This window comes from Sinohyriopsis cumingii, chromosome 10, assembly GCF_028554795.1.
Source record: "Sinohyriopsis cumingii isolate HCF-2022 chromosome 10, ASM2855479v2, whole genome shotgun sequence".
Taxonomy (NCBI): domain Eukaryota; kingdom Metazoa; phylum Mollusca; class Bivalvia; order Unionida; family Unionidae; genus Sinohyriopsis; species Sinohyriopsis cumingii.
Genome location: NC_142970.1, coordinates 69,979,526 through 70,002,415, shown reverse-complemented (window position 1 = coordinate 70,002,415; position 22,890 = coordinate 69,979,526).

Here is a 22,890-nt window from a genome sequence, read left to right as displayed (position 1 = left end):
TGAGTAATAAAAATGCCAGACGAAGTTAAATGTATTGTCAGAACTAAAATCTTAAATATGAACCTGCTGTTTGACGCGGTTAAAGATTTTATGAGCAATGATAAAAGGGATCTCAAGCATGTTAATCGTTGGATACGATCCTTATTCGGCTTTTGAGGTTCTGTTAACAGATTCTAAGGCATCGGAACTTGAAAAACATGAAAAAATATTTGTCAGATATGACAGAGAAACTGTCATACAATGGGGTCATTGCTGCTTGACCCGAGAAAATCTTCGCGATAATCGGTGATCAGCAATTTTATGTGAAACAGTTGTTTAACATGGAACGGTTTGTTACTCGAGCTAATTTTGTAAACACTTATCAACTTGAAGAGGCTATAAGAAACATGTTTCGCGGTGATGTTAACGCGATGGCCGAATTGGAAGTAGAAGAAGAACAAAATAATCTTATTTTGCTCAGCAACGGCGAAGTTGAACGCATGTTAAAATATGGTAAGATTTGGAACGAATACGACAGTGAAGAGGTAAACAAATATGTAAATTGCTGTTTGACCTAAAGCGATATTGCTGTTGTACTAAACGGTAAGAGATTAGTATCGAAAGAAGATTCTATCTCCGCTTGGTTTTGAGAAGGCAGATTTTGTAGTTCCATCAGCAACAAATTTGATTGATCGTGAGCAAATGTTAAAATATTTTTCAGCTGATATCATTGACGGAAATAATGTTTCTTCTCCTGTTGTAGAGTTTGTTCCTATAACAGATCTATCGGGATTATCTAAATTGACCGTAAAACATTTCGTAAATAAGACGATGCGAAAGATAGCTAACTTTACTGGTGTTGGTATCTAGTACTGACATTATAAAATATTCCAAATTGCCAACATGCCCAATATTTTTTTTGTTCTAATGTTTCCGACCACTCCTCTTCTGCTAGCCTCATACAAATCGTACATCGGATGAGATTTAAACTCCTCTTTCAAAGGCAAAGTTGCAATGTTATTGTCTGTGACTTGATCATTGACATGATAAACTTGCATTGCAGCTGAAATATCATCAGAGAACAGTGCCCATATAATGTGCAAGAACATGTCAGTGTACTTTGCATCATCGCTAGACTTTACCTTTATCTTATAACCAGCTGGTGTTATAATCCCGAACGAAGCTTTAGTTTTGAGACTTATAACGACACCAAGTTCATTGCCAGCGAACAAATTATATTTTGGATGGGACCAGCATATTTCCTGGCACCATGCAAGACCCTTAACAATAATAGGTCGTTGGTATAAATTGGCCATCATATACTATTAGCAATTTTGTTTTTCTAGTTAACAATTTCTTATCGAACTATTAGATAAATATAAAACACAATATGCTGAAACTTTCAGATATCACGAAACGAAGTTTATTCGTGACAAAACATGAGCCCCAAACATTTACAACAGCATTTGCTGGATTTGGCAATAGTTGGAGATTTGATAATCAACTTTTACTAACAAATTTCTCATCTACAAATCTGTTTCATCTACTTCAACCAAAAGTAAAATCTGAGCTTGCAAAGCATAATGGTCTAAAAATCATTGTGCAATTTTATGTTCGTTCTTTAAAGATGAGTATATCATCGGACCTATAATCGGATCAGACGCAATTATCTCAACAGCAATTCGAAGAACTTGCTGATCCTTACATCACTTTGCTGTCCCGCCAAGTTTTGGACCAAATAGAATGTCATTGTCAGATGATATATTTTAGAAGATACAGAAAACGATTGATGAATATACAACATCTGGATCAGGATGGCGATTCGATAAAATATCATAAATTTTATTTCATGCCATGAAATATAATCCATTGCGAGGTAGCTCATACGTCGATGTACCAACTAAAATTAAAAACACAAAATGTTGTATCAAATTCACAAAACAACGATAACGAATGTTTCCACTGGGCCTTATTATCAGCGATATTCTCAGCAGATTAGCACACCAACAGAGTATCAAATTACATTTTTCATTCTAACAATCTAAACTTTTCCGGAATTGTATTTCCCGTTTCCGAATATTAAATTCCAAAATATGAGAAAGAAAATATTTTAGTTTTAGCAGGTGGTATTAGTGTGTTTGGAGTAGATTATAATACACAAAAGATTTATACAAGATATATCAGCGATCGAGCCGTATCAGATCTCGCGAAATCCAAACAAGCAGTGATAAACGTGCTGTTCTATAAAACTATTACGTGTGGATCAAAAACTTTAACTTAACAGGTTGGTTGTACAAGATACAATACTGACAGAAAATTTTATGAACACCGGGATCTGTTTGATGTTTCTGATTATCGAATAAATAGCGGATTTCTCTGCGATGACAATAAAATGTAATAGGAAAGTTTAAAGATAAAGTTTCTATGAAAATTTTAACTGAATTTATTGGATTATGCAGTAAAATGTATTCCTTAAAATTATCTGATAATAAGATTAAAAAACGAGACAAGAGAGTAAAAAGAAATGCGGTCGGTAAAGTATTTGTGTGTGTGTGTGTGTGTGATTTGGATTTTTAACGTAGCTTTAACAATTTTTCAGTCATATCGCTACGATGTCTGCAGTGTGGCAGTTTATAATGATGTCTAGCACAGGGGCATCATGCCGTAGACATGTTGCATCATGTCCCACCAAGTCACATTATCCTGACACCAGGTCGACCAGTTCTAACACTAACCTCTTAATACTGAACGCCATGCGAGGCAGCTGTTAGTACCATTTTTATAAATCTTTGGTATGACTGGGCCGGGGTTCGAACCCACAACATCTCGCATCTGAGGCGGACGCTAGAACCACTTAGGCCACCGGAGCGGTCGGTGGGTAAAGTAATCGGATTTTGTAAGTATAAGTCAGCGTCAGACGGTTTTAGTGGTCATATCGAAATGATGACAATAAAATCTATGTGTCATAAAATTTAGACGGATATTATAATTAAATCTGGTCTTTGGCAATTTCGCTGATAAGATATACTGTTCTGATGGAATTAATACATTTGCTTTGGGATGTAAAATGTCTAATATTGTTTATTTTAGGAAGCTAGATTATTTAAATTGATTATTACAGTAAATCGCCAGCAATTTAATTTAAAAAATAAGGATAGTAAAAAAAATTTTTTGAACTATGAAGTATAATTCAAAATATTACGGTGGAAGATACAACGTTAAAGATGAAGTGAATTCTCTTTCAAGGTAATCATATGACTATTAAACTTAACAACAAGAAATATAGCACGTACTTCAAAAACAGAAAAAAGATAAAGTTGCTCTGGTTTGTAATGATTATTCGGAATAATTTGATAAACTTTCTGTGATCACAAAAGAGCTCGTTAAAACTATCGACAATCATATAATTCAATATCGCAAAACAAATACACACACACTACAATACGTGATGATCTAAACAATGTTATGTTAATAAGACAATTGTTTCTCATGGAAACTCTTCAAAATGTTAGAACCGGATTCTCTTACCAGCGGTAAAATAAATATATACTTGTTTTGTCATGATGATGAGAGTTTTATTATTGCAAAACCTGAAACGTCAAAAATATCTTGAGAATACTTGTGTAATTTGTGTGAAATATAAGATATACAAATTGCAAGCAATTTTGTGTGAAATATATCAGTAGTCTTATAAAGGGGGGTTGTTCTGGAGCAAACCCTATTTTGTATGACGACGGCAACGATTCAGTGGCATGTCCTGGACGAGTAAACGAATATGAAATAGACGCTGTTGCCTCCTCATAGTTGTTTTCGTAGATGTTTTTGACAAACTTGAAGGGGCTATGTAGAGGAGAATTATGTTGTCGTCAAGTTGAAAATAAGGGTTAGGGCGAGAACACCCCCTTTATAAGATTACTACTCTACCAACCAGTCTACATCAATACTGCAAGGGTTTCAGTCAGTATTAAAGAACTCTTTAACTTTTGTGAACTTTCTTTTGACAGAGTGCTAGTTATTGGACACAAGCATAGATTGTCTTACTCATAATTAAGAGTCTTTATCGTTGTGAATGATAAGGAAGCATAAATTTCCCCATCAGTTAGAGTCTGTCTACTTGTTATCTTGCATCCCTTTATGATAGTGGATTGTTTGATTTCTTGAAGCCATTGTTTACTGTAAAAAGCTTTCAGTTTGATACTAATCTACCTTTCTGTATACCAAAACCCATTAACAGCATTTTGACCAATATCGTAAAAATCAACAAGGCATGAAGGGGTAACAACTATATACAAGTGGTCCGATCTAAAATAGAAGAAAACAAAACTTGAAATGACTCCTGAAAAGCCACACAAATAAATTTGACCACATTTTTTTAATAGAAAACATTCTTTCGTCAGGAGTTTCATATATTTATTTAAATGATACCAAGCTGCCATCAAATATGGCAGTCATAACAAGAATTAGAAAAATGTTTCAGTTACTTATTGTTACAGGTTATATCTCGTCAGAGTTCATCTTGGGATTAAGGGCATACAAATGACGTTGATCTGCCATCAAGTTGGTTTGCCATTGTTAAAAATGTAAACACGTTAGATGACTTAAATGTAATGAACAGAACTTGATTCAGTTTAACAGAAGGACTAGGGCATAAAGGGCTGTTAAGTTCGTGCAAGTATTGTCCATTCGCCATCAAATATACAGCAATTACTAATAACAGAAAATCCTTTTAACAGCTTATTCTGATAAACCACTCAGTATAATAGGGTCAAACTGCATCTATAATTTATACAAATGATGCTGATCCTCCGTCAAATGTGGCTACCGTTACTAAATATAGAAAAATATCTCCACAACTTTATCTCAAAAGCGCTGCTCAGCAGCGTTTGACCATCATTGACAGAAAGCACATTGGCATAAAACATTTCAATATATTGGACAAATGGTGCTGAAGTGCCACCAGTTATTGATGAGGATACAAAATAAAAAAAAGCAATTGTTGGAACAACATTTGCCATAACTTATGCGGTCAACAGTATTAGAAATAATGCGAGAGGTCATGGGTTCGAGCCCCCAGCGAAGTTATACCAAAGAAAAAATTAAAAAACTAAGAAAGCTTTCTACTGAACCAGATTATTGATAAACTACTCCTGCACTTGGCCATGAGGCAGATGCAAGCCAATTGAGCGATATTAGCCCCACTTGAACCTCTTGTTTGGGAATTGAAAGCATTTAGATCAAAGTTTGCAGTTTTGAGGTTGCTATATGCAAACACCAGAGAGAAGTTTGCATTTAAGGTTTCATTATGGCTTATATGAAATAACTATGTATCTAACTTTTAGTTCTGTCTGTTTCATGGTATTTGATATTCCTTAGATGTTTGGCTACTTGGACAAATGGTTCTTACTGGTTTCTCTATTCGGTTTCTCAAGTGTTGTTGCTAGTTGGTTTGTATACCATTGTGTGGGTGTCTATGGTATGTATGCCATGATCAGTCTGATAAAGGTTACTGTGACCTATATTTTATTTTTCAGTGTCTTTGCTAAGCTGTGTTTGTTTGGAAATCAATGTCTTGTGTACTATTGACTCAACACTCAAATGTTTTGTCTGTTTATTGGTCATGTTTATTATTAATCATACACATACCCCAATAAAGATTGCTTTGTTCATAATTACCCTATTCATGTACTTATAGGAATTGGGCCTACAGTACATGCTGTAGGGATTTTATGATATTTAATCTTTGTTGTGAAAAACATTGCAAAGTATATTGTCTAGCAAGATGGGACTGCATTAGAAGTTATTGCACTTATGTGTTAATTAGGTGTGAATGGTTGGCATTGGTGTACTATACATGCAAGTGGTGCTTTCGTCTGAGAATTTATTTCCAATTCGAAAACCCCCAAGTGATCAACGATTTAGTTTATACGTGTCCATATGCAACAACATTTAACCAAAATAACATTTATATGTCATAATGTGTGACTGAATTTTGTGACAGTTCATGTGGGATCCGGGTGGCCAAGATGTCAAAGACATAAAACATTTCAATATATTCTCTGAGAACTTGCCTCTGTCCGCACGTGTTAGACTCTCAACACGGCCAACGTGGTTACGCGAGAAAGCTTGCCATTAGCTTCCTGTGGGTTGGTGGGTCTTCCCAGGATTTCCCTTTGAGTTTTCCTACACCAAATATACTGGACAGCATGCGTAGCCAATCATTTTTTTTGAAAAATGACGTTAAACCCACAAAACCATGTTAGACCACATTTTATTGCCTGACACATGTTCAAAGAATACTGAGTTGTATATGTCCAATTATTAAATATTTATGACTGCAAAGGTATTTAAGTAGATCACACTGACCAACATTTAATATTTAGATCATGTATGGTCAGGAAAGATTAGTAAATGTGACAATATCTAGGATTCAGATCTATTGTTGTCAGCAATGAGATAGACATGCATATGGATGCCAGAGTGATGCATACATTAACAGGTAATAATCACACTCGTACATACATTAACAGGTAATAATCACACTCGTACATACATTAACAGGTAATAATCACACTCGTACATACATTAACAGGTAATAATCACACTCGTACATACATTAACAGGTAATAATCACACTCGTACATACATAAACAGGTAATAATCACACTCGTACATACATAAACAGGTAATAATCACACTCGTACATACAAAACAAGTATAAATTACACACATACAGCAACATGTATGTGCCACATTCCTACATAAAGAAACAAAATCTTCACACACATGAAGTACAAGGTATAGACGTCACGTACATACAGAAACAGGTATAAATCACTTTACAGCATGAAGAAACATGTATTAACCACACTCATAAATCCAGAAAGAAATAGAAAACGACATACATATATGTATGATCCACACTTGTATGTATAGAAACTAGTATAAACCATACCTACCGAACCAGACAACGTGAATGCCATACTTAATTCAGCTTACTATTCTTTCGTCTACTTTAGGTCTTTTTGTCCCTTTTTGTGATAGGGTTCAGTTTGTTAGATGTGTTTATTGAAAATATCTGACAATTTAGGTGAAACATCCTTAGCGTTGGGTTGCCATAAGATTATTTAGTATTATCACATATATGTACATGATAACAAAAGTCCGTAATAAAACCAGCCATACTACACTGAATATGTCTAAATTGTGCATATGTAGGATACAATATGACTAAAAGAAGTTGCAGTGGCTCACAAAGCTGAAATGGTGTAATGTGAAACGAAATATTATTAATCAAGGTTCTGTTAGTAAATATGTGATTCAAGACCAGAAAATCAATCAAGTGTGTAATGTTTTGTAATGTGTGAAACAACTATTCTCTTTAACTTACGCCTTTTTATTGAGATGACGCATTTGATGTGAAAATCATTCATGCTTTGAGATGACCCATTTGATGTGAAAATCATTCATACTTTGAGATGACCCATTTGATGTGAAAATCATTCATATTTTGAGATGACCCATTTGGTGTGAAAATCATACATACTTTGAGATGACCCATTTGATGTGAAAATCATTCATGCTTTGAGATGACCCATTTGATGTGAAAATCATTCATACTTTGAGATGACCCATTTTATGTGTAAATCATTCATACTTTGAGATGACCCATTTGATGTAAAAATCATTCATGCTTTGAGATGACCCATTTGATGTGAAAATCATTCATACTTTGAGATGACCCATTTTGATGTGAAAATCATTCATACTTTGAGATGACCCATTTGATGTGAAAATCATTCATACTTTGAGATGACCCATTTGATGTGAAAATCATTCATACTTTAAGAAGAAAGGAACATAAATTCCTTACATGAGCGTTATCTTTAGATGTGGAAATATATGATTTACTTCGAACGTATAGCAGTAGTTCATGTATCACGACAGCAATGTGTATGTTCGTTTATATGGTTACTGATTTTGTAAACGTTTACAGGCAGTAAACCAAAATAAGTCGTTTACACACGCAAACATTGCAATAGTACCACATACGTTAAAAATGACATGGCTTTTAAAGTGTTGGTATACAGCAATTTGACATACCAATACTTTTGGTATATCAAATTGTGATCCGGCCATGGAGCAATAATATGCATTGATAAACATTCTTGTAGCTGTGTGATGTTGATTCCAGATCAATGATGAATTTCCACTGATAAATCAATAGTGACGTATGAAAATGACGACAAAAAGGTATTAATAATCCTCGTTTTCTAAATAAATTTAATATGGTACACAATTTCATAGCAATTCTCTCTGCTGTCAATTTCCCTGTCCCCACTCATGTAATAAGCTTAACTTCCTTAAGCCTTTGCCACGGCCAAAGCCTACTTCTGGACTGGCTCCTGTCGATGGTAATTTGGTAGAAATCAGTAGGAGTGGTATCGCATGCGTAGTAGAATGGCTGGGTTGTTTGGCTCGGGAAGGTCTTTTTCTCTTGGGTCGTATTAAAGAAGTCTGATACATTTGTTTAAGACTCATTAACTCTGCTAAAATGTCTAAGAGTAACGTCACTGTTTGACTTTCACTGTTTTCCTTCTCTCCTAGACATTGTTTCTTCTCTGCTGCTTCTTCCTGTCGTTTCCTTCTTGCTTCTTGTTCTTCTCGCTGTTGCTGTTGAGGGAAAAAACTTGTTCTGCTTCTTTCTGCTATTGTAAACATTTCTCCAATTCTTCTTTCTGTCACTGTTTAAAATCCTCGACGTTTAGTAAAGAAGGAGAAGGTGGCAAAGGCACTGGTACCGGAACAAATTCTTGCGAAGAAGAAAGACATTTGACTAAATCCCAATTAAAATCGACCTCTTCTGGAAGTAGGACTGTATTGACTTTGGTAGGCACTGCTATACCATCTTTTCTCGTCTCCACAGTTGGTGCACCCCAATCCAATTCTTAGTTTCCGTCATTTTTGAAAACTCTGTCGCATGGATTCACTGTGTATAGACGCAAGCGCATCTATATAGGGAATGTGACATCACAGACCGCTCTCAACGGATTGGAAGACAGAGTGGCGTAGTTAAACTAAGCGAAATGACAAACCAACAAAATGTATTTAAAATATTTAATATCTTTTCAGCTGATCTCAGTTATTATTCTGCTTAAATTATCATTACTACCGACCATAAAAATTCTCTCTCTCTCTCTCGTCGGTTTGACTTTTATTTTACCATCAGTCATAGGTCCATAGACATTGTCGCATGACACAAGCAAAGATTCAAGCAAAAATCCTCTACTCTCGTCTTTTTGTAGATGTTTTACCGTAGCTTGCTACAATGGGTCCAGAGAGAGAGAGAGAGAGAGAGAGGGAGAGAGGCCGGCCTTTGGACATTTTCATATTTAATAATGATCGAGTTTTAGAACATTATAATGGGTTTAAGAAACAACAACAATAAAGCATTTAGTACATTACAGTATGTGTTCCTTGTAACCAAGAAATTTACCGTATATTATCGACAGACTATTGCAACTTTGTATGATTGATAATATAAACACTAAAAAAATCCCAACGAAAGTGTCGTAGATAAACCCCAAGGAAAGTGCACACATACCGATACAATGAATCATATGCTTGTAGGTTACTTGGTGTAAGTTCCGTTGCAAGGTTTTCATCCAGCCCAAATTTTTGTTCTCACTCACTCCAGATTTGTTTGCATCCCTTTCCAGAGTTTTTTTTTTTAAAAACAATCAACGTTCCTTTTCAGGGTCAACCACTTCTCTCGAAAAGAGATAGCATTCATTTTGCCAAAATCAATTAAAACTCAAAATCCCTTTCTTTTGCCTATGATTTAAGTGTTTGAATGCGTGAGTGTAGGTCCTTACTATAAAAATCAAAAGCAAGACACACTTACATTTTCTGTTTGGTCTATTTTGGTGCAAATTTTACAATCCAGTTCACAAGGCAACACTTTAAAAGGTTCATAGACTTCTTCTGTGTCTTTGTTCACTCTCTCAGTTTTTCTATTTCTTCACTTTCACAGGTTTTTCTTCGTCTTTCTTCCTCGGTTTCGTCTCGTCTTCTTTTCTTCTCTTTTTCCTCTTTCTGGACGTGCCCGAGTTCTCCCTTTGGGGAGAGTACTTCTTCTTCCTGTTTTGATCCCCTCTCTTCCTCTTGCTCTTGTTGTTTTGTTTAGAGCATTCTGAAGACCAATGTCCTTTTTATTGCCAATGCTAACAGGTATCTTGATTTTTGTCTCTTCTGGCACCTGTCTTACTTTTTTGACGGTCTGGATATTCTGCACTCCAATGCTCTTTTTTCTTCCAGATATAGCAAGTATCTTGACTTTGATATCGAAAGGAAGGGGTGTAGTCCGTCGGCCTGTCTGAAGAAAATTTTCGTATGAATCCTCGCAAAGCTAAGATCAGAAGTTTAATCTGTGAGAGTGAAATGAATACTGGGAGAGAAGACAATAACCCTTCATATAGGGAAGACCACGGGCTGACATGAATATATTGACTTATGGCGTTTATAATGTATTCATTTGACCTTTCGCAGTCAAGATAAAACAATCACATCATTTTGTGGAGAAAGGAGAAAACAGTAAGAGACAGAAACGTGATTTATCGCCTCACACAGTAGCTGAAGTGTTGGTTCATATTCATGCCAGCGATTTTGAAGATGACATGAGTGAACCAGAATCCAGACCCAGATATTCTACAACCAAACAAAGTTCACCACCATAAATACCTGAAAAGTACTACCACATTCGAGAGACAGAAAATCGCTCCTCTAGAAAATTTAGAACGACGGCTTACACGTTCACGATGAAGTTTAAAGAATTCAAGTAAAACGTACCGCTGGAGAAAGCAAGGGCTTCATCACCGAGGTGTGGGATTCTTTGTTAACTACACTGAAACGCCAAGGCGAAGCCAAAGAAGACGATCGCTTGAGACTTTCCATTCATCATGACGGATTGAAGTCCCCTGTTTGGATCGAGTTTAGCAGCCCAGCAGATTTAACACCTCCCAAAGTCATAGACAAGATTCAACACGTGCAACAATCCAACGACCAATTTCGCATCACCGATGGAAAAGCCACACTGTTCGTGACCCACGTGTCTCTTCCCCAAGAGACAGAACGCAAAAAGGTGTTATTGGTGGACGAACTTCGCAGCACCAAAACAAGTCTTGTCCGAATTACCAACCCTCAAGACCAGATGTGTTTAGCCCGTGCCATCGTGGTGGGACGAACGTATGCAGAGAAGAACGACACGGTAGAATGGAAAAGAGATTGGCAAACAGTTCAAAAATCGAAACGTGCCAAACAACGAAATGAAGCAGAACGTCTGGTACAGCAAGCAGGGCTATTCAAAGACATACCCTGCGGCATTCCTGAAATGCAAAAATTGCAAGATGTCCTAGCTCCACGCTACACCTTGAAAGTGTACCCTCAAGAAGTGCGCGGACCTCTATTGTTTCAAGACAAAGATTTCCAATATATTCACGTCAATCATAACGATGAACATTTCGATGCCATTCTTGGGATACGGTTATTACTGTGAAAAATGTGACTATGGCTATAACAATCGAGAGCAACACAAGCACTGTGGATCGAAATGTTCAGGATCTTTGGCCTCTCAACCCTGTCTGGACAAAGGACAACCATGCGTGCATTGTCCTGCTTGTCAGCGCACTTTTGTCAGTCAAACCTGTTACCAACAACATCTGAAGACACAATGTTAATAGCAGAAAAGTGCTTGTCAACTGCTGAGATTGTACCCTACTTGTGGACAAGGTATACGTACCAATAATGCCTAGACACACGTAGGTTCAGGAAAGAAACGATGTCACATTTGTCACCAAATCGTGGACTTGGAACATCAATGCTACGTGCAAAAATACCAATCACAACAAGAATAAGATGATCAGAAGAAAGGCAATTTCATCTTTTTTGATTTCGAATGCATGCAAGAGACTGGTATTCACATTCCTAATTTCTGCCAGGCTCACTGAGCGTGCGAAAAGTGCATCCAAGAACTTATCTTTAGTCATTGCCCTCACTGCAGCAAGATTCCTGGAGGATGTGAAAAAATCTTTCGGGGACCTAATACGCTAGCAAATTTTGCCCAATGGATCTTAGAACCCATCGACGAGACGTGGAGCCAAGAGGACATCGAACGTTACGAAAATTGTCATCGCCATGCCACAGCAATGGCTCACAATTTCTCGGGATACGATGGACAATTTCTTTTGAGATACTATATGGAATAAGGCACCGAACGTCCGAAAGTGACTTTGAACTGAACCAAAATCATTTCCATGCAAGTAGGACAAGTGCAGTTTAAAGATTCGATGAGATACTTAGCCATGCCTTTGAGTCGAATGCCTAAAACGTTTGGAATGACAGAAATGGCGAAAGGTTATTTGCCGCACTTTTTCAATACCCAGGTCGATAAACACGCTGTTCTACCCCATTTGCATGAGGCTTACGATCACGACTCCGACAACATGCGTACCGAACAACGAGAAGCTTACTACGCTTGGTACCAGGGTTACGCCTCTGGCCCCTTCGACCTTTAGGAAGAAATGTTAAACGTGGACCTTTCAACGACGTTGCTGGGAAACATTTCGAGAACTATTCATGGAACACATGGGATCGTCCCTTTGAAAGAAGCCTGCACCATTGCCAAAGCGTATTCCTTAGTGTACCGCCAACGATTCATGTCCGAAAGTACCCTGGCTGTCATCAGCCCTCAAACGACAAACTTTGTCAAACGTCAAAGCTCTGTCAAAGCCCTACGCTGGCTACTTTACTTGTGCGACAAGGAAGACAAATGGATTTAGCACTCCCGCAACGGTGGATGCTAAAAGACCATCGGAACGTATTCGACGGATGGCTGAGACTTATAAAACCCCAAGATCGTGTACGAGTTTAACGGTTGCCTACTTCACGGATGTCCTCTCTGCTACCCTGAAAGTGATACTAAAAATCAGTTTTTAAAACGGACAATGGAAGACTTGTACCAGGCCACTTGCCAGCGGCGCTTGAAATTAGAATAACTAGGATGCCAAGTGGTGAAAATGCGGGAACACGAGTACGATCACCGTTTGAAAACCAATCCCGAGTTTATACGCATCGTGGAAAGTAAGAATTTGATGGACCCACTGAACCCGAGGGGTATTTTGTACGGAGGACAGACAAATGCCACCTCTTTGTCGTACCAAGCCGACGAGGAGAACTGAGAAGAAATCAAATACTTGGACGTGTGTTTGCTGTATCCTTACGTGTGCAAATATTGTCGCTTTCCTGCAGGGCACACGTAATTGCTGACGAAACACATCGACTTGGAAAACATTCGACAATACTGACGTTTTCATTGTGTCGTACTTGTGCCGAAACCTTTAACCAAGACCAATATTGTCAGCACACACAGGAAGAACGCGCCTTGACGGTAAAAAGGGTCGGCGTGGCATTGTTCAAAGCTCTGGGCATGGGATACCAACTGTTAGAGGTGTACGAAATTTATCACGTTCCCAAGACACAAAAATACCACAAGGGCGAAGAGACTATAAAAGGCATTTTCGCAGACTACGTGGATTCCTTTTTGAAACTGAAACAATAAGGCAGCGGCTATCTTTCCTGGTTCCACACTCCCGAAGACCAAAAGACATTCAAAGAGAAATGATTAGTGCAGGAAGGCATCACTTTAGACCACATCGAGAAAAAAGAAGGGAGGCGATCGTTTGCCAAAGTGATATTAAATTGTTTGTGGGGCAAATGGCACAACGATCGTGTTTTTCCAAGACCAAAACCAAATACATGAAACACGTGGACGTCATTCTTGGGGATTTGATCTTAGTCAATTACGAAGAAGATCTGGACTTTGTAGAAGCCGATGAATTTGGAAATGTCATCATTGCGGCTCACGTGACAGCCTATGGTCACTTTAAATTGTACGAAGCTTTAGAACTGTTAGGTGATCGCGTCCTGTACTTTGACACAGACAGTTGCATCTACATCGATCGCCTGGGTCAACGTCACCCTGACATCGAAGGAAACCATTAAGAGCCTGGACGGACGACCACCCCGATGACAAGTTTCTAAGTTTTGCTAGTGGCGGTCCTAAAAGTTACGGTTACGAATACCGGGACAAGCAAGGAGATGTGCACACCGAGTTTAAAGTGAAAGGATTGACTCTAAATTATCGCACCAGTCAAGTGGTGAACTTAAGACGTATTGAAAGAAGCTTTGCAGTCTGGAGAAGATGAAAATTTTAACCTATCAAGATTGTACGTTTACCGAGCCACCAAATCGTCAGTCGACCCTTGGAAAAACTGTATCAAATTGTGTACCAGAAGCGAGTGTGTCTTCCCAATCACTTCACTTTACCGTATGGACATGTCCATATAAAAAATAGTTGTAAGAGGATAACCACCAACAAGGAGGATTACTTCGCCACAGCAAGAATCGAGTGAGAGATCCAATGAGAACTCCAAGTTCAAACATTACCATTTTCCTGTCTTCTTGCCTGACTATTGTGATTGTGCCCGTCGATTGGAAACGTTTCAAAAATGGCGCACGGATAGGGAAGGATTACCTATTTAGAATATTTTAGCTAGAACATTATTTGTCTACTTGGGACCTGAGACTAGATTGGGATACGAAGTAAAGTGTTTCAGTTGTGGCCTGAAGTTGCGAATGGATCAATGTATCTATAAAGATTCAGCTATTCTCGAACATACTCGATGGTCTCTGCACTGTCCTTTTATTTCTAAAGCCTTTTCACCTATCACACTGCGGTACATTTATGACGGTACCTTAAAGAAGGTAGTACCGCTGTCCAGGAAGAAAAAAAGGAAGACTTCCAAAACTAGACACAAAAAAGGAAAGATGTACAAGCTCGAGACTTCATTACGGCTAGTATAAAAAGGGACAACGTCCAAGATCGATAGTTCATTGTCACTACCAAGACCAAGCGAGAAAGATGAATCCTTTTAAACAAACATCATTTAAGTTCGGTGATTCTCAACTGGAGTGCGATGCTGTGCCTTTCGATGAGAGCGATGCATTAAAGCATCATGGGAACTTTGTTATCACTACTACTACCACTATACCTACCATGGAAAGTGATGATGTGCGTGTCAAACCTGACGGATGCGAAAGTGAGACCACACGTTATCGTGGACTCTTTACTGGTTTTCATTGTGGATGTCAACCTTCACGCTAGGCCATGTGTCTACCACACTACGGATTTCATCCAAAACTGAGCAAACTCCTGTCGATGTCACCCTACCCTCATCGAAACGAACCTGTGAAAGACGAATATTCGTTCCCTGTGCGTTTGCCTGAATACTGCAACTTTGAAAATTATCTTCAAACCTTCCAAAGAAAATGGCCTAAAAATCTGGGAGGACCTACCCCAGAAGAATTAGCCAGGGCCAGATTTTTCTACTTGGGCGAAGGGGATAAAGTCAAGTGCTTCAGTTGCGGTGTGTCACTTCACCAGTGGGAATAAAAAGATTCGGCATACCTGGAACATGCTCGATGGTCTCCGAATTGTCACCACCTACCTTTAATCGGTATCAGTAATCCCTGAATAGATAATTTACAAGAGAACATTCGTGGTTTGCCTGTAGAGTTGAGAGAACGCATTTACCGAGAGTTGGTTAAAATACAAGTGAAACGCAAACTCAAAATCATTTCTCGATTGTTAACTTATGCTCTTTTTCAAAGTATACGAAGACTGATTGTGGGTGGACACTACTTCAGTCACAAATATAAACGAGGCTATTGTCCACGACCCAGTGATTCCAAAGGAGGACATGATCATGGATACTTTACAAGAGAACATTCGTGACTTGCCTGTGGAGTTGAGAGAACACATTTACCGAGAGTTGGTCAAAATACAAGTGAAACGTAAAGAACAATTGCATCCGTTACGTCACCGATGTTTAAACCATTGGTACCTGAATGTTATAAGAGGACTGATTCATTTGAAAACGTTCCAATGGTCAGACATTGTTCAACTGGACATGGACAAGAAGATTTTGGTGTCTACTCTTCCTACTTGTTACAAGTTAACCATACTACAAAGAGTACCAGAGTTGTTGGATTTCCAAATTCTTTTACGTGGTCGAATTTTGTCTTTAGAGGAAAATTCTCTGCGATGTATGGTGTGTGAACTAGAGACGAAAAAATTGTGTTCAGCTACTGGAGTACAATCAGTTTTGTGCAGAAGTACACTTATTACCTCCTACAAAAGAGGGTATAAAAACAGGCAATATGCCACAACCTTTATCACTCTTGATACAACAGATTACGTGGAAGGAAATCAATAAGACTATACAAACAGTGGAAAATTACCAACACTTATTACGAGAAATGTGCCCATTCAATTGGGGTCAACGTGTGATATGTGTCTTAGTGACTTGTTTTCTGGGATTTCGTTTACCACCCGATTCCTTGTGGACTCTTTACGAACATTACTTACCACCAACAAAAAAAAAACACATGAAAGTGGTCCCTTTAAATGTCCACGAGAGACTCATTCTGCTCAAAGCCTTGTGTTTTCATCTGGATACTTCTCGATCTCTACGGAAAAAAAAGATTCGTCAACTTTTAGGTACCGAAGATGTGTACGACGATGTGTGTGTAGCTTGTGACTTACACCCTCCTTGGATAGATGTACTTGACTGGAAAAATTGGGGTTTTGAGGCTTGGACCAAAGAAGTGGCCCATTATGCTCAAGAGTTGTGATCCTCCATTCAAAAGTCCAGGGAAATAATCACTTTTAAACCTGTGTTAGTGACAGTGCCAGAAGAACTCGTCACCGAGGACAACCACTCCCTTCAAGACAGGACTGTCATGGACATTCCCGAAAGACTATTCCGGGAGGACACTTGTGTGACATTACCCCATGTAGAGCCAGCAAAAACATTACACACTGTCCATAGGACATCTTGTTTACCAAAAACATGTTGTACAGTAACTTATTTATATTCAACTTTGATCGTTTTGATGTGTATTTTCACGTTGTACTTAACCATTTAGGTTTTATGTATTTTTGACTTTCGTGTTTATTTTTTAAAAATCAATAAACGTGTCCTGAAAATACTATACAAACTCTTGTCTTGTCTGCCTTCGTGTCAAAAGTGACATTCCTTGCACCATGGCTACCTCTTCCTCCACTTTCAAAGTCATCGACGAACACTTAGATCGTACCAGATGGGAGGCATTGTATCTTCATCATCCCTTTAACATGTTAATTGCTGGACCTAGCCATTCAGGCAAAACCGAATTTGTCAAACGTTTGATCGAACATAAACATCATTTGATCGATTGTGCACCTCAACGAATCGTGTGGTGTTAGAAAGAGTGGCAATCGGCGTACAGTCTCTTGCGAGAAAGTCAAGACAATTCAGTCGTGTTTGTGGAATGCATTCCTAGCGAAGACGAAGGAATCGTGTCTGACCTCAGTCAAACCCATCTGGTCATTTTCGATGACATGTTAGGAGAAGACGAAGAAGAAATTAAATTGTGGTTTACGCGCAAAGGGCATCATCGTAATGCCAGTGTCATTTACATTACTCAAAATTTGTTTCAACAAAGTAAAGCCCATCGCACCATCATTCTGAATGCTCATTACGTGGTCTGGTTTGAGAGCCCTAGAGATAAAACGCAATTGTAAGTCTTAGCCAAGCGGTTAGGAACACCTTGGCTAACTCATGGGTACGACGATGCCATTCAAGCACCACACGCCTATTTACTCGTCGATTTGAAACCCATTACCCCCGATTATTTGCGATTTCGTACCCATTTGTTTCACCACTGGTGTCAAGACGGAGGGCCTGTCCTGTACATGTCTCCGTCGTCGACTTAAAAAAAATCTATAAAAACCTCGGACACTTTTCGTCTCACACAGCGTCAACATAACGTCCCTTGAGTCTCATTTTCCCGACAAATTGATTCGTGCCATGTATGGCATCAGTCGAGAAAAAAAAGCCAGTCTCAAAGAAGTCTTACGATGGTTTACGGTGACAGCACGTCAATTATTTCAAGGCATCATTTAGATTCCTCATGAAACCAAACGCTTTTTTCACTGAAACAAAATAGCCTTGACTCAACTGACCTATCCCCGCATCGACACTCAAACCAAAAAAGGAAATTATTTTGAAACATGGAGGGAGCGGTTCTCTAGGAGGTGTCATCATTTGCTCCCTCTTAAAATGGGATCCTAATGTCCCCAAATTTCTCCCCAAGAAAAAGATCATTCCCAAAAAAAGCCAAACGAAGCCCAAGGAAGAAAAGTGCAGCTGTGGCGAGACGAGGTCACAACCCCAGTTAAAGAAAAGCCCACAGAAAAAGAAAAAGAAAAGTCCCCATAAAAAGAAACCCCCACAGAAAACAGCTTCTACCCGCAAGAGAGACACTTCGGCCAGGACGCAACCTTACATTCGCAAACCACGACCTGCAAGGACTTGACCATGTCTCCGGTAGCCTCAGGTTCTTCCACTTCTCCGTTGCCTGGCCAACCCAATTTGACACCCATTCTTCCTCAGTTCATAAAACCATGGAAATCCGCGTCTTCAAAACTTCACCTCCAGCGGTAACACCCTCCTCCTCTTTAGCTGCAGTGGCAGCTGCTTACAAATTACCTGCTCCCAAAATCAAAGTCCAAGAGAGATCGTGCATGTTACAGAGTTTACTGGATTTGTTCAAGCAAGAACTGTCCCGACGCATGCTGCCTGTCATCAAGTTGATACGACGTAAACATCAGTGGCGACGCGTTCCAGTATATAAGAGACCTGATATAAAGCATGGGTATCAGTGTTTTTGTGCTCCTGAAGACCCAAAGAAGTCACCCCCCCCCCCCAGAAAACATCCCTGTTCTATACCCAAAGGAAAGAAAAGGAAAGGACTGCATCCTCGTTTAGTCAAACATTGGGACATGTTCTCCTTCCTGTCCAAAGTTTCTCCACCCATGCGAAAAAAAAATCATTCAAACTGCCTCCAAAGATGTCATTGATACCGTGTGCGAATGTTGCTTTAACGTCTTGAAAGGCACGGTACCTTTGTCTAAACAATGCTTAGCCAAACATCGTCACGTTCTTCGACAAATGGTTCAAAACAAAATACCCATTTGTCAAAAGAAGATATTGATACAGCGCGGAAGAATTTTGACTCTGTTGGTAGGACGCTTGCTAAAAGGAATATTTGGAACAATCCTGGGAGAACTCATAGGAGCAAGATAAAAAGGACTTCTGAAGTCCAAACATCTCAGACGTGACTCTTGAAATCGAATGTAAGGACGAAAACTATCTTTAGTACCTTACCGACGGTGGATGGAATACCATCGTTGGCAAGAACAACGGATCCCGTATTTGCCTCCCAATCCAACTTTGACCGAGATGTCCCATTTACAACATGAATTGCAGTCATTGATGGATCGCCATGATATCCGAAATAGAAAAATCGCAAAAAACGATCAACACTTGCAACGAGTACAACTCTTTCACCAGGAAGCTTTAGACGAAACAGCTGTACCCACTCTGAAAGATTTTAAGGTCTTGATGAAAAGTCCATTACCCACACCACCACCACCACCAGTGGTCATGAGAGACGCAACCCCAAGAAAGAAGAAGAGGTACGAGAAGTCTTTCAAGCACCGTCAGCAGCTCCCATTCCTAGTGAGATTTCAGCGTCCTTGTTGACCCCTTCCCCCAAATGAGAGCTTGGGTTAAAAAGATGATGTCCACTCCTCCTTCGACAGAAGTAAAAAGGAAAGAAGCCGTGTTGTATCAGTGGTATAAAGGCTTGCGTGAACATTCCTCTCCTCCATTAATGACTCTAGAGATCTATCGCATCGAAGCACTATTGGCTCACAGTGCAGAGACAAAACGAAGAAACGGTTTTTTGTCAGACAAATTTAAAGAGAAAGTCAGGATTGAATTGATCATTTATCATTACCTGTGAAGAAAAACAACACAAAAATGGATACCTGGGACCTTAATTACCTTTTGAACCACAGTTCGTACACTATATCTTGGAATCCTTTCGTGTGTGCTAAAGATGAACTTATCATCGCAAACATCAAGACCATCAAGCTTATGTCATCAACACGGATGACAATCATCTCCCAGGAATCCACTGGGTAGCCGTCTACGTTCCCCGTGATGGTTGTGTTGAGTATTTTGATTCGTATGGATTATCCCCTTTGGAAGACGATATCATCGACTTTATGAGAAGAAATGGTCACACGACACGATTCAATAATGTGAAATTACAAGGCACAGATTCCATGGTGTGTGGAAAATATTGTGTGCATTTTTTCATCAACGCAGTCTTGGATATTCTTTAGAACATTTAATGATTTATTTTGATCGTCATTCCTCTGGAAACGATGAGAAAATAGATCGATGGTTTTGTGAACAGTATGGTTATCTTTTGTCTTGAGTTAGGAAACATAGTGTAAATCAATGGCCCAATGACTTCCAACAGTGGAAGTCGAACTCTAGTTCACAACGGTGTAAACCTTGTCCAAAATAGATTGTTGTCTGATAAAAATATGTTTGTTGTTTATTGAATTGTTAATATAAAATCTTTTATTGCTTGTTGGTTGTGAGTTAGTTGAATAAAAATGTTGTGTTTGAAACAAATGCGTCTGTCGTTTGTTTGTCATTTGCATCATAAACATGCTCTTTGACTTCTCTCTATTCCTCACATCAGACTCTTTTAGCGTTCCGACTTTAAACAGTGTAGGCATGTTTTCTATCGCGTCCGCGCTTAAATCATATAAAGCGGCTTAGTCTCCAGTCTGACCATCCATAGTTGATTCATCCTCCTATGAAAATGTGCTCAAGACTAGCCAAGCTGAACGAAGCTTACGTGAATTTAGATCGTGTCAGGCAAAGCCTGATACCGAATCTCGCAGAGATAATGTCAGAATGTTGAAAGTAACTAAAGACCTAATAGGAGAGCTCTTCAGAGAGGAAATCAAGAAGGAGAAAGAAGAACGGATGAAGAAGTACAGACTACAGAAGCAGCAGAGAGAGAGAGAGAGAGAGAGAGAGCAACATGAACAGCAGCAGGAACCAGAAAGAGGATTTGTTGCCTGTCGTGTAGACACCAAAGAGTTCTTCTTCTCTTTTCGAAGAAGCAGACCCTATCCTGTAGGAAAGCCTGCTGCCAGACGGGGACACAATCTTAGACCATAAAATATTGCCATAGCTCCTCGTCCACCAAAAACAGCGCTTTTTAGGGCTACCCAATACTCTAGAAAAGAGATACTAATTCAATTGCCAATAATGCGTTAGCAAGTTAGGAAAACAGAAGTGCGTCTTTAGGTACACTATTTCTTTAATTTTGTTAGAAGTGCCTGTATAAGCACTTCATTTTCAGTAGCTTGCCAAAATGTTTAATTAGTGATTGTCAGTATAAAAAAGTGAGTGTTTCTTTTAAGTCCGCGCGTTCCATGTTTCTTTGGGGTGATGATATGGGTAATGTAAGTTTTGGTAACAGGGGATGTTTTCCTTCACGTCCGTGCTTGACAAATATAAAGGGAAACTCTCGTCAGTCTAGCTACCCCTGTCGATTCGTGAACAACGAAAAAATTTTCAGCAGACTAACGAAGCTTCTGGAACTTCAGCTGCACCTGGAGTAAGCCCGACGCTTGTTTGATGAGCTGCCTATGGAGGCAACTGAAGACAAAGAGAGAATAGAGAAGGAGGAGGAGGAGAGAAGAGAAGAGAAAAAAGAAGAGGAGGAAAAGAAGAGGCCAATTTTACCTCACCTGATCATGAGGCTTACAAGTGAAGTTAAGCTTATGGTGGGGACGCCTCCACAGGCAGCACCAGCACCAGCACCAGCACGACAGCCGCAGCCACAAGAGCCACAACAAACACTAGCAGCAGTACCACAACCTGGACCAGTACCACAACTTCGTCATCCACGGGTGTGGCATAGAAGACAAGAACACTACAGAATCCCCAAACGGAAGATTGGGATTCTGAAGCCAATCAACCAGCCTCTGCGCTCCCAAGAACAAGACTGAACTGGGAACAAGATTGGAGTAGGAGATGTGTTTGTGGTGCCAGGCTTGGGAGATGCCGCCATTAGTCAAATGAATTTGAAGTATAAAAAAAACAGCCCTTTTCAGGGCTAATCAAAACTCTAGAGAAGAGACACTATTCAAGTTGCCAACTTGTGTTAAGTAGTGTAAATATAAAGACTCACTCCTTTTTCTGATGTTATTGTGTGTGTGTGTGTGTGTGTGTGTGTGTGTGTGTTTGTGTGTGTGTTTGTATGAGCTCAGGTACGTTTGTGTGGATAGTAGAGTGTGTGTTTGTATAAGTGAGCATACGCTTGTGTGGATAGTAGATTTGGTGTTTTTTTCTCCTTCCCGTGCATAAATAGTATATTGAGTGGTTTGCAAGCGTTCGCGAACGTTTGTGTGGATAGTAGATATTGTGGGTTTTTTCTCCTTCCCGTGTGTGGATAGTATATTTTGGTTATGTTTTTGCTTCTTCCCGTGTGTGGATAGTATATTTAGGTCATTGATAGTATAATAAGGGTTTGTTTTTTCTCCTTCTACAGTGTGGGTAGTATATTTGTGTCTTGTTAGCTTCTTCGCGTGTGTGAATAGTATAATTTTGGTTTGATTTTGCTTCTTTGCGTATGCGGATAGTATTATTTGGGTTTGATTTTGCTTCTTCGTGTGTGTTGATAGTATATTTGTGGTTAGCTTTTGCTTCTTTGCTTGTGTGGATAGTATATTTGTTATTGTTTCGCTTCTTCGCGTGTGTGGATAGTATAATTTGGGTTTGATTTTGCCTCTTCGCGTGTGTGGATAGTATATTTGTGGTTAGTTTTTTGCTTTTTCGCGTATGGGGATAGTATATAATACGTGAAGTGAGTGCAGGGGAT